The 13,379-nt window shown below is 39.2% G+C and overlaps 1 protein-coding gene across 2 annotated transcripts in view; it reads right to left on the bottom strand.

Annotated features, from left to right (window-relative positions):
* arhgap36 (Rho GTPase activating protein 36) overlaps positions 1 to 13,379 on the bottom strand; it is a 73,098-nt gene that overhangs the window by 36,653 nt on the left and 23,066 nt on the right. Inside the window, exon 1 of one of the 2 annotated variants that reach the window (XM_017684669.1) lies at positions 8,322 to 8,585. The exons of the other annotated variant lie outside the window; for it this stretch is intronic. The gene's annotated coding sequence lies outside the window, so the exon portion shown is untranslated. Of the gene's footprint in view, positions 1 to 8,321; positions 8,586 to 13,379 lie in introns of those variants that run through there. 2 annotated transcript variants of the gene reach the window in all.

Genomic DNA, 13,379 nt, shown 5'->3' on the forward strand with positions numbered 1-13,379 from the left:
TTTCCTAAAACTGACTTTGATAACCTCACTTGACCCTTTTAAAAGACTGGATTAGTAATGTTTTGCAAAGCCGTCCAGCAAATTCCACTAAAATTGCTTTGGTTAGGGACGGTACATGCGATTAGATAGGCGTCTGATGGGAGTCACACAACAAGCAGAACCATAAATGACCACAGGACTACTTTATCCATGTTAGGCCTTTTCCTCTCATCCACTGATGCTTATGTAAGCCTGACTGAGATAAATAGGATGTCCACTCAGAAACTGCTGAGTACTGCCCACTCTATTTTGAAGTCTGGTGCGTCCGTTTCCTGGTGCCCACTCTGTGGTCACCTTCCGCTACAGTCATTGTCACACCACCTGGTAGGCAGCATGGGGTACAGGCCAAAGGTCATAGGTTGTGTCCTTGCTGTGATTTGGAATAAGTGAATATGATCTGACCTATGGGTGGGCAACATTATGAGATTTGTACGCAGTAACTAGCTACATGTACACGAGTAAACTATTGATGGATTGGTGCTTTACCGAGTATAACACTTCATCTATGTTTGTGATGAAAGAAATCTAGTTTTTAGTCAATTACAATCTAGTTATTAACAACTAGTTGGTTGGTTAGTGTAGTGGTTAACACCTCTGCCTTGTAGACTGGGGTTCAATCCCCACCGGGGCAAACACCCTACACTATACCAATGAGAGTCCTTGGGCAAGACTCCTAACACCGCCTTGGCCTGCCTATGTAAAATGATCAAATTGTAAGTCGCTCTGGATAAGAGCGTCAGCCAAATGCCATAAATGTAAATGTAAACTAGTCACTAACTCTTTTTCTCGTTTCATTTCATTATGATATGTTGATTTGTGATTGACTTCTGAGGTTTATTATTTTACTTTAGATCAAAGACACATAAAAACAGAAAAATAAAGAGGTTCTACTACAGTTTGTCACTGTCAAAACAAATCTTTGTACCTCTGATAGCATAAACGTACAGGAGGAGAAGACATTCTTAGATTTAAATGGAAGTTAATGTGACAAGATTTTATTCTAAATAAATTTGGACTATTTCTACTCATCTATTCATCATGAAATTTTCGCACAGGCAAAACGGTGGCTTTTTATTTCAAATTATGCAGAAAAACAAAAACAAAACAAAACAAAATGACAAAGATTTTGTTCTAACAGTGATGCTACTCAGTTCCTGGCTTTTTTTGCCCTGCTACTTTTGTACTTCTACCAAAGTTGTTTTATTTATACTTTTACCTTTACATGGAGTCAATATTTCACAATAGTAATAATATTTTAGTGAGTTTAGCTCTCTTTACCTCTGCTGATATATTATATCATAATATGTTTTTCTTGGGTACCGTCAGTACTTCTAGAACTCTGAAGAACTGCATGCACCATAAAAAAGACACATTTAGAACAATTATAGAGAGCCAGTAAACAAACAAAAAAATGACTAGTAACTGCATAAACTGCATAGTAACAAGTAGCTGATTGCTACTTACGGCATTATGTCATTTTATTGTTTTAATCAATATTTATATTTCCTCTTATTTCTTTCTTAAATAGTTTGGTTTTAACAAATATTGAATTATTATAAGACAATATTGTAATTTGTCATAACCTTTTTTAAAAATGGGGCCCATTTCAACTTGTTTGCAAACCTCAGAAAAACTAAACATTACATATCATCTATCGTGAAAATTATCCTTAAGGGAACGAATCACTGTTCACTATTAATAATAGCTGAAGAATCATATGGGAACAAGCCCTTCAGGTTATGTAACAGCTTGTTTCAGGCTTTCATAGGCTTTCACCGAGACACTGGCTGCAAGCTATGTGATAATTGTATGCCAGAGTAATGTGATGTATCTTGGCTGAGCAATCCAGGCTGCAATTAGCAAAATTGGCCCTTGTTAGAGTGGTGAGAAACTGGTGGAAATCTCCACACTGGTACAGTGACGCTAAATCACTGCCAATCTACACAAATTTTCTCTCTCTCTCTCTCTCTCTCTTTCTCTCTATCTCAATGTCAGGAAAAGGAGAAACCTAATACAAAGCATATGAAGGATTGAATTACACAAAAAGACCTTTGAACATTAGCATACTGACACACATCTGGTGTGTATTATTCTTCATATGTACAAAATCCTGAAGATGAAGAATGACAGTTTGGGGTTTTCTTTAAAAAAAAAAAAAAGCTTCCTTATATACTGGTTAACCACTCGATTAACAACATGAAATTTTTCATTGTCCAAGCCCCGATTTCAACTCGGTCCAAACAAACTCCAGAATTTCAGGAAAAATTCCACTTATTGTTGTGAATGTCAACCGAGCCCAGCATGTATCCACCTCGGGATATCACTTAACACCCTCCACACACTGACAGCCAACAGGGTGCTTTGAGAGGAACTAGATACAGCAAGCTGGGCTGCATGCTGACCATGTGTTTCCAAAGAGAACAGGACAACAGCACATAGCACACACACCCAGTAAAACTGATAGCCTAGAGCAGCTTTTTACATGTTCCAATATCAAATTGCTCATAAGAACCCATTTGTCTGTCATGGACGAAGAGGTGAGTAAGTGAATCTAGTTCTCAAGAAGAAAAGCACACTGCGTTGAGCCTCGGGGTCATGAACCCTTCGTGGTTAAACTGCTTAAGCTCTCTAATGCTGCTACCACAACAGACTTACACCTACTGTAGGGTGAAGCGGTACACTGTTTCTACAGTCTCTGCTCTTTAAAGATTCACTCTAATAATCAAAGCTCAGCTTGCCATCAACTAAAAGACAATCATTCCTCTTGAAATCTATAATGCACTTTGGATTAATGTTGTTATGTAATATCATTTAAGATATCAATTATCAATATATTTCATCCACAGTTGGGATTTACACATCAAGTTGCTTTGTATATATATCATAAGCTCTTGACAAAGCAGCAAGTTACAATATTGACAATGTAGAAAAATGTGCAGTTTGAACAGAGCATAAGAAGAGAGATGTGTGAAGAGTGTTTTTTTATCCTGCCCTAACACATAAACACAGTACAGCATCACGTTCCCAGTCATCAGAATTCATCAGCCCTCTGGAACTGTTTTTACAGTTTGACCAAAGCTACTGTTGTTTTGGTTATGACTTGATTAGTAGGTACACAGCAAAACTTACAGGGTTTAAAGGGTAAGTTTCAAAATTTCTGCACAGTTAAGTAACAGTAAGATGTAAACAAAGTCATTCAGAGTGGTTTCACATGAAATATTCCATTCTGGAGAAACATACCGAGTCAGATTTGTTTACAGAGGTGGCGACAGGAACCAGATGTCTGAAGAGTGTCACACCTCTAAAAACTTCCATACATAACAATATTACAAGAAATGGGTATGCCTAAGACACTAGTTTAAGAAAAGGTTTTGGCCTTAAATATGTAGTTTAAAATACATCCATGGCAGAGAATTACATGCAGGGTACTGTAAGGCAATATAGTACCCGTTATCATCATGTGTGTTGTAGACACATTGCAATCCCTGGTTCCTATCACCACCACTATAAAGAAATCGGTAAGTGTCTGGAGAATGAACTGTTTCACATCAAATTACTCTTAATAACTTTGTTTACACTTCAATAATTATGTTAAAGAGGCCATATCTTATTTTTATTTGTACTGTATTGTTTTTCTGTGGTTCTTATAATGTTATTTTGACTGGATGTACCAAAAACAATCAGGGTTCGTTTTTGCATGTGCATTTTTCAACCTCTCTTTATCCCTTAGAATTTAACAGTGGGCCATTTATACAGACATTTCAAAAAGTCAGTAGAATTCCCCTCTAATTAACAGGGGAAAACCTTCTGGGCAGTGTGAGGCCTAATACGTTCATTCAGTACTTTGTAATTGTAATAATGTAATAATTCAGTAAAGATCTCTATAAACACAGTTTCCTACTTTGTGTGCTTTTGTGATTGTTGTCTTGCCAAGTGCTTCTTCTGCGCTGACTATATTTGTCCTGCTTCAGTGCCTCTCAAAACCTGGCATACACCTCCTTATGAGGACTTTTGATATAAATACTTTTCTTTTCAGAAAAGCTGATAGCTAACAGATGTCCAGCAAAAATGAATCTCACAAGTTCACGTGACAGTTGCGCTAATGTCAGACAAACACAGCACAATTCAGCCTCAATCTAAATCATCTGCACTTACCCCATTGTTTTACATTCAAGTGATTATCTGAAACAAATGTATGTGAGTGTGCATGGTTAACTAAAGACACAAAGGCAAAACGAAGTCAATTCTAGCCCTGCAGTATTCATAAAACATCTCAGCTGGTTCAATGTAGATCACTAAGCCTGCAATCAGCACAGATAAGAAACAAAACATGTCATTTGACCAGGATGCACACAAAAACAATAACACTGCCAATCTCTCTTTATAATCCTGTTTATTTGAGTTTCATTGCCTGACAAGAGGTGTAACTCTCCAGCCTCATAATAATTAGAATTGGATTCAACTCATCACAAAATCTCAAATTTCATTACGATTCCGCACAATTCTTATTATTAAAAATAAAGGGCAGTTTAAATAAGAAGACAAAAATGTGACTAGATGAACTGCCTAGCAGTGAAATAGGCAAGGGCACAGCAAGATTATAGCATGCAGATATTATCCAGGGAGAAAAAGAGGAGCACATATTTATATTGATATATTTTTTTAGTTCTACTTGAACTTGACAGTGTTTTCACTGTCTATGCAGTTGAATCTTGCAATTTACTTTCCATCCTAAGGTCCACTTATTACATTTATGGGGGTTTACGAACAAGTCAATTTCCAAAAAAGTTGGGATGCTGTGCAAGATGTAAATGAAAACAGAATGTAATGATGTGCAAATTATTTAAACCCTATATGCCACTGAAAATAATACAAAGATAATTGGGTACAAGAAGTGCATCCCTGAGAGTCTTTTAGTAGTAAGTAAGTTACTTTATTAATCCCACAATGGGGAAATTTATCTTACATTGCATTTAACCTAACTGTGCAGTGAAACATCACATACACACTAGTGAACATACACACTAGGGGGCAGTGAGCACACTTGCCCAAAGTGGTGGGCCCATGGAGCAGTTGGGGGTTAGGTGCCTTCCTCAAGGGCACTTCAGTCACGTCCTGTCAGCCCAGAGACTCGAATCTGCAACATTTCGGTCACAAGGCTGGTTCCCTAACCTCTAGCCCATGACTGCCTCAGTCTCTAGAAGTAAAGATGGGGAGGGGTTAACCACTCTGTGAAAGACTTCGTAGCTAACCCTAGTGCAACAATTCAAGAATAACATTTTTGAACATAAAACAACGAAGAACTTAAGCACTTCTTCTTCTACTGTACATATTATCGTTAAAAGATTCAGAAAATCTGGAGAAATCTCTGTATGCAACAAACAAAGCCAAAAAACAATACTGGCTGGCCATGATCTTTGGGCCCTCAGATGGCACCTCATTAAACACAGACACAATTCTGTAGTGAAAATCACAGCATGAGCTCAGGAACACCTCCAAAAACCATTATCTGTGAACACAGTTCTTCTCTGTATCCACAAAGTTAAAACTCTTCCATGCAAAGAAGAATCCAAATATAAGTAGGATCCAGAAACACTGCCACCTTCTCTGGGCCCAGGCTCATTTAAAATGGACTCATTTAAGGTGAAATGTAAAAGTGTCCTGTAGTCCAACAAATCAAAATTTGAAATTCTTTCTTTGGAAATCATGGACGTCATGTCCTCAGGACTAGAGAGGAGAGGGAGCTTCCAGCTTGTTATCAGCGCACGGTTCAAAAACCAACATCCGTTATAGTATGGGGGTGCATTAGTGCACATTACATGGGTGACTTGCACATCTGAATGATATATGCAGGTTGTAGAGGAACATAGGCTGCCATCCAGACAATGGGTCTCATTCACCAATATCGTCCCAAGTGTTTTTTGATAAAGAAGACCCCATTTAGCAGCTGAAATCCTATATCAAGCAAGAATGGCTAAACATTTCACTTTAAAACTACAGCTATTGGTCTCCTCTGTTCCCAAGCACTTACAGAGTGTTGTTAAAAAAAGAGGTGATGTACCACAGTGGTAAACATGCCCCCGTCCCAACTTTTTTGAAATGTGTTGCTGGCATCAAATTCAAAATTGGCATATATTGTTCAAAAAAACAATAAAATTTCTCAATTTCAATATGTTGTCTTTGTACTATTTTCAATTAGATACAGAGTTCAAATGATTTGCACATCATTACATTCTACTTTTATTTACATTTTGCTTTCAAAAGCATACTTTTTTGAAAACAGGGCTGTACAATACATCATAATTCATTTGTATACAAACATTTTCCAACTTCTCTTTATTAGAAATAATTTGGCTGTTATTTGTTACTGTGCCTTCAAGACTCGTATATAACCTCTGTTGAGACTAGCTGCCCTGTATTTAGTCTTATTCAAAAAGCAGTCTGGGCTGAAACACTCCTTATTTAGCATGAATGGGCAGATCTAAACTGCTGTAGGCTGAATAGGCAGATATATGTGAATGTGTTGCTGTTTGTGACATAACATTTGGACTGAAATGTGAACAGTAGATTTTGACATATTGACAGTGTTTACGTATGACATCAACTCTTGTATTAAAAAGAAAAGCCAAGAAAAGAATAAGTTCTCTATGATATATGCCCTTTAATGTTTCACTCACGCAATTGCTAAGGCTGTATGGGCATCTCAACTACAAGAATTTCAATTAATACATCTCCTAGATGAATTGGCCAAGCTCAGACAGGATCAGCATTAAAAGAGGTGGCAAGGCACAAGGGCTCAATTGAGTTCTTTCACTGAATTTGGCTGCCAGCACCTCCCTGATCCACCAGCCCTGTTTGGTATTCATTATAGTGATTAAACCATCAAAGGATGTCCAAAGATATTCCTAGAGCTTATGGAGCAACAAACTAGTGCCTGTTTTGTGTGTAATGTGGTTAAGACATCCAATCAGTGAAGGCATTCAAGATGTTAATGGCAATTAGGCAAATCTGCTGAGATCTAAAAGAGAAAAGAAATGTAATGACGCTTTTAAGACTGCTTGAAGGTGGCAGAAGCACAGCGTGTCTAATCGTGGGGAGGCTTTCAGCTCTTCTTTAAGAAAGGAGTGTAAACAGAAATGTCACTGTTATGGCCACATCACTTGGTTAAAAGAGTTACCGTGAACCAAACTGCACTCTTTTACCTGGTAAATGACCCATTTTAATCTGTCAGACATAACACAAAGCAGCATAAAGGGCCCATTTCATGTAAACCAAATTTCAGAATATATTTCCTTCCTTTAAATTAAAGAGTTTGAACTAGCATGTTCTGTTAAAGTTTTAAAATGTGGCTTTTACACCACAGTCAATACAATCCATACATGGAAACTTAGCTGGAACAACGGCCTGTTCGAACTTCAATGGTTTTTTTGTGATGTAATGAAAACACCACATATATACATACATCTGCCTATTCAGCATACATCAGTTTAGCTCCACCTGTATAAGGAGTATTTTAGCCTGGACTGCTTTTGGAAAGAGGCACAATACATGGCAGCCAATCAGAACAAAGTTCATTTGCATAGATCAGTCCTAAAGGAACAATTACAAAAACAGCTTGTGACAGATAAAAAGAGGGTGAAAAATGGTCATGTAAAAATAATTTATGACTTGGTACATAAAACCACACAAATGTTATAAGTGGACTTCATGGTAAAAAAAAAAAAGAAAATGCAAGAAAAATATAAGATATGTAAACTAAACAAATTGTAGAATGAGATATGCATAGATATAAATAAAGTCTTAAAAAGTGTTAAAAGATTCAAAAAATATTCTGAGAAATGCCAGATACACACATCCATCTCATTATCACTGTCATTGTTATCATGTGTGAGGTCAAAATATGACATTTAAGTAGTCAGATTCGCACATACATACACACACAATGAAAAAATGTAATATATTGAATTTACCTCATTCAATTTGTATACTTCACTTCCACACTGTTTTAATAAGTACACATATTAAGTAAATTCAATGCAATACTTTTTAGCAAAACCCCCTGTACCCCCCCAACCATACACATAAACAGGAACATTACAAATGTATCTCAACATTACACAAGTTCACGGAGCAACAGGAAATGACACAGTAACTGATGTAAATTCATATAAAACTGACTCACACACACATACTCACATCAGAGTAACATTCAACCATACACACTTTCACACATAAACTAACACATGCTAACACACATATGCACACACCACCTTTAACTCTACCTGTGGTTCAGCAGCCACACGGTGTGAGTGAGAGGCACTCAGACTGGAGCACAGAGAAGACAACCCAGTAGATTCTTCTTCAGGCACTGCTTACTGCCCAGACAGGTAACATCAGTCCAAATGGGGCAAGGGACCACAATCCACGCAAGAGACAGAGACAGCGAGCGAGGGATAAAGGGAGAGAGAGACACAGAGAGACAGAGAAGTCTGCTCTCTCCATCTGCTGCCTTCTCAAGTAAATCAGCGCGGGGCCACAGGGCAGCCGAGAGCAAAACTCAAAGTAAACACTGGTAGAGCGCGCTGGAGGGAAGAGGGGAGGAGAGAGGAGGAGGAGAGGAGGGAGGTGAAAGAAGCAGAGGAAAGAGGAGGGGCAGCGCAGCTCAAACAAGAGCTTCTCAAGTAAGCTGCTTCATTTGTGGCCTTAAGGCGGCAGAAGTCAATAAACCTGCAGTGTAGTCTGATCTGAAGCAGAGGATATTCTGGGATTATGACCTGATCAGAATCAGAAACATACATTATTCACCCAATATTCTGGCATATACATAATTTGCTTTTAGTTCAAACGAGAACCACAGAGAGAACTAACCTAGACTAACCTAGCTAGCACACAGCAATGTGACTGAAACACAAGTACATAAACACTCCCTAATAGTGTTCCATTGAATGTGTAATCTCACTTCAATTATTTGTAAAAAAAGTACTGAACTATCATTCTGCATGCTGACTAAGTCTCTATCACAGGATGCCACCATGCAGGGAGGCCAGCCAGGCACCCTGCTAACCAATCTTCATGTCCCACTAAATCTACTATGCTTTATATATACATTATATGAACAAAAGTATTGGGACACACCACTTAATACTGAATTCAGGTGTTTTATTCAGTCTCATTGCCACAGGAGTATAAAATCAAGCACCTAGCCATGCAGTCATGCAAACATTTGTAAAATGGTCATTTGGGTCATTCTAAAGAGCTCACTGAATTCAAGCATGGCACTATGATAGGATGCCACTGTTGCAACAAGTCAGCTCGAAATCTTTTTCCTCCTAAATATTCCATGATCAACTGTGAGTGGTATTATTAAAAAGCATTTAGGAACCACAGTAACTCAGCCACAAAGTGTCAGACCACATAAAGTTACATAGCAGGGTCACTGAGAGCTGATTTACATAGTGTATAAGTCTCCAAAGCTCTGCTGCCTCAATAACCTCCTCTGGCATTAACATCAGCACAAAAAGTGTGTGTCGGGAGCTTCATGGCTTGGGTTTCCACAGCCAAGCAGCTGCGTGCAAGTCTTACATCGTCAAGCACAATGCCAAGCATTGGATGGACTGGTGTGAAGCACGCTGACACTGGACTCTCGAGCAGTTGAAATGTATTCTGTTGAGTGATGGATCATGCAATATGAAGCCATTTTGGGTAATTGTATGTGTCCAACTTTGTGGGAACAGTTTGGAGAAGGCCCTTTTCTGTTCCAACAATACTGAGACCCAGCAAGGCATGGTGGAGTGAGTTTGGTGTGGAGTAACTTGACTGGCCCACACAAAACCCAATCAAGCACTTAATACTGAGAATTTTAGCCAGGCTGCAAAGGGGGGAGCAACTCCATATTTATGCCTGTGGATTTAGAATTGGATTTCATTAAAGCTCCTGTAGTTGTAATGTGTAGGTGTCCCAATACTTCTGTCCATATAGTGTACCTTTATATGACACGTTTTACACTGGCAAAAATTAAGTAGAAGTAAATGTGCGCACTGCTGCTGCTAGCTACGTGCGCCAGCTATAAAAGAACAAATCAAAGGGTTTGGATGCATCACTTTGTTTTGGCCTCATTTTTAGAGACATGCTGTAGGCCTATGTACTGGGAACAGCAGACAGCTTTCCTAAATAGGCAGAACTCTGATTTTCTGTTCTTGTGTCTCTTCTGTTGATATTTCTCTGAATGTGTGACTCTTTGGACAGATGTACTCTGCATTTATCAGCCCATATTTTTATCATCCCATACACATGGGGATTCTACCCTGGCCCTCCTCTCTGTTGTTTTTTTATGTCCCACTCATGATAAGGTTCTGGCAACAGACATATAAACATAAACTCCAAAATATCTTCTCAAACTACCACTAACACAATGAAAGAGGGAGGATCATCCTTCCTATCCAGAGAGAGAGAGAGATAGAGAGAGAGAGAGAAGCCAATAAAGCCTTATTGGAGTCCCAGCTATAACCAGGGTTACTGCAGTATTACCGAGGACTGATCTCTAGATGATGGGGTCATAGCTCACACGATTGCACCCAAATTTACTAACAAATTTCTATCAATATTTATTACGGAGCAAGGTTAGTTAGAAGCTACAAGGCTAGTTACAATAACAGTTTTTAGCAGTTAATATGAAGCATAACTCAACAGGGGCCAAATTTCACATACAAAAGTAATAACAATGTCCAAATATGCAAATCTCTCAGGTGTCATTGGGCATTTGAATATACTAAATTAAAAGTGTTTTCATAGTATAACACACTATAAGTTTAAGGGTAAATAAAAGTAGGTTGAAAGCAAAGCCATTTATAGAAACCAATCCAGGGAAAACAATAAGAAGCATTTCATGTTAACACTGCAATATAATGTTACACAGAGACAGTGAAGAAGAAGTGCTGCTAGAGAATTCCGGTGCAGGCTTCCTGTACAGATATGAATGGAAACATGCTGTCAGCGTGCACACGCAACCACACACACACATGCATTAGACACAGCAAAAAAATGCCCACTTAACTGTTCCAGTGATATTTAATACTGCTACCATCACAAAACAAGGATTCCTCTGGGCATTTGTCACAATGCACCACAACGCAAACCACAGCATGCCCACTTCAGTGTGTGTGTGGAGGGGTTCCTGTCATTCAAAACTTTTTTTGTCCCTGTCTGGCCTGTGATAATGCTCTCATAATGGCATTGTTATACATGTTGACACCCAGCAAACTATGCACAATAACGTGGTGCACGCATGTATACAGATAGACTCTAAGGGTGGGGCTTGAGCCCTTGCCCTTTTGTCCCCCGACTCTACAAGTCCCCACTTGGTCAGTGTGTATAATAATTGTACTTTAAATTGCCTCTGCCATTGTCTAAAATTTGTTGCGGTGAGGCACAAATGGCTCAGCTTTGTCCTGTGATAAGAACTATCTGGCATGGGTATGGCTATATGAGTGGCACAGGGTGGCAACTGCCATCCTTGATAGAAGCCTGAAGCCAGAAGCCTGGCCACCTCAACTCTGACCTCAAAATAAATAATAATTCCTTTTCTTGTAATAGAATAATTATACAAATATTTTGGTTTAGGCATCTTCTCAAAGCAGAGTTGACTAATATGTTTATGTGTTGTGTGTGTCCAGATTAAACATGCAGTTAGTCAAGTTAAACTCAGAATGACCTGATTCATCATCTAGATGTTTGTGCCTGGACGTAGGCAAGTAGTGTACAGCAGGGCAGGAGTTTATATGGATTTTAGATTTTCATATCTATTTAAAAATATATTTCCATTGTCAGAGAAAAGAGCATGATCTGTTTAAGACCATAGCTAACTCGTAAAACATCCTCCATCTGTGTGAATAATGGCATTAGGTTATATATTATAGTATAATGATAACATAGTGATTCATTCTTTCTCTCAGAGTGAACCAGCTGTTCATAATTTGTTACAGTATTAAGAGCTATAAGGTCATTATGAGGCCCAAACAGTAATATTTAGAAGTGTGGTATGCAAAGCTACAAGCTATTCCTCCATGAAGACATTTGTTGACATGTGTTGTTTTTCTTGATGTTGCTTCTGCTTGCCACCCCTATTACCCATTTGTGCCACCCCAAGTCTGAAATCCTGGTCTGTGTCTGACACCACATCCTACTATAGTAAGCGTATTAATTTGAGGAATGTGGTGGTGATGGTGCTGTACTGTTTTGACATACCGTTTAGTATGGAAGTATGTAGTTTTGTACACAGGCCTGGACTGCTACAGGGCTGGCCTGGGGTCACGAGCTTCATCACTCTTTACTATCCTGCTGGTGTAGCTGGAGATTTCACCTCGAGCTGCTTTAACGCTGAATGCGGAGAATTGACCGCTGCGCTTTCAGACAGGCTCAGATTAGCCTCAGTGAGCTAATCGACCAGCCAGGCAAACTTTGCAAAAGGCAGAACCTTTTTTTAAGCAATGTTTGAGAAAAACACACAGAACGTGTGTGAGTAATTGGATTGTCTGGCTATAAACCTGGAGCAGAACTGTGCTGTGGTGCCTTTGTTTTTGTTCTTGTTAAACTTGAACATGAGCCCGCTAGGTTAGGAGAGGAAACTGATGACACGGTAACAACAGACATGCAGAGCAGACAGAGCAGCTCGTATCTTAATGGTTTTGAAATGTTAAGCAGTTAGTTAACGTCTTGTCCACCAATATTTTGTGGTTCGATATTGGAAATGCGTCAGGCCGCAGTGACCTCTGGGCAGGTTGTGCGGCTGAAGTCTAACTAACACCGTTCACTTCAGCTGATAGAGTCATGATCAGCCCTTGAGGTGGCGCTGGGGATTCGCCCGAGGGGGCATGTCGTGGCCGAATGGACGACGGCTCGTTTGAACCGGTAATGAAACTGAGAAATCCTGTGTGAGCCAGTCTCTTTAAAAGAGTGGTGTAGCGGGAGTGCTATAAGCGCGTATGCTAGCAGAAAATACCTTTATACTTTGTCTTTTTATTTAAAAAAAATAAACATGTTTTAGTCATGTCGCCAGTGCCCGACAACACTGTAGTATTTACCTTTCAGCAGAAAATAAGCAACTAAAGCGTGGCTTAGTCTGCTTTGCTAACGCGGGTCTCCTCGTTTTCTCCCTTTTTTGTGTTTATTTAGGTGACATAACTTTACTTGCTGGCGAATCCCCGTCGCATCTGCTTGTAAAGAGTAGTGATGATCCTCTATGGCCTTTTTTAACATTCAGTTTTCAGCAGCAGGCAGCTCACCTGTCAGGGACAGAGCTGAATAACTCGTGCCAAGGCCTCCTGCCACGACCTAAACACTGT

Source organism: Pygocentrus nattereri, chromosome 2 (assembly GCF_015220715.1).
Source record: "Pygocentrus nattereri isolate fPygNat1 chromosome 2, fPygNat1.pri, whole genome shotgun sequence".
NCBI classification, from domain to species: Eukaryota; Metazoa; Chordata; class Actinopteri; order Characiformes; family Serrasalmidae; genus Pygocentrus; species Pygocentrus nattereri.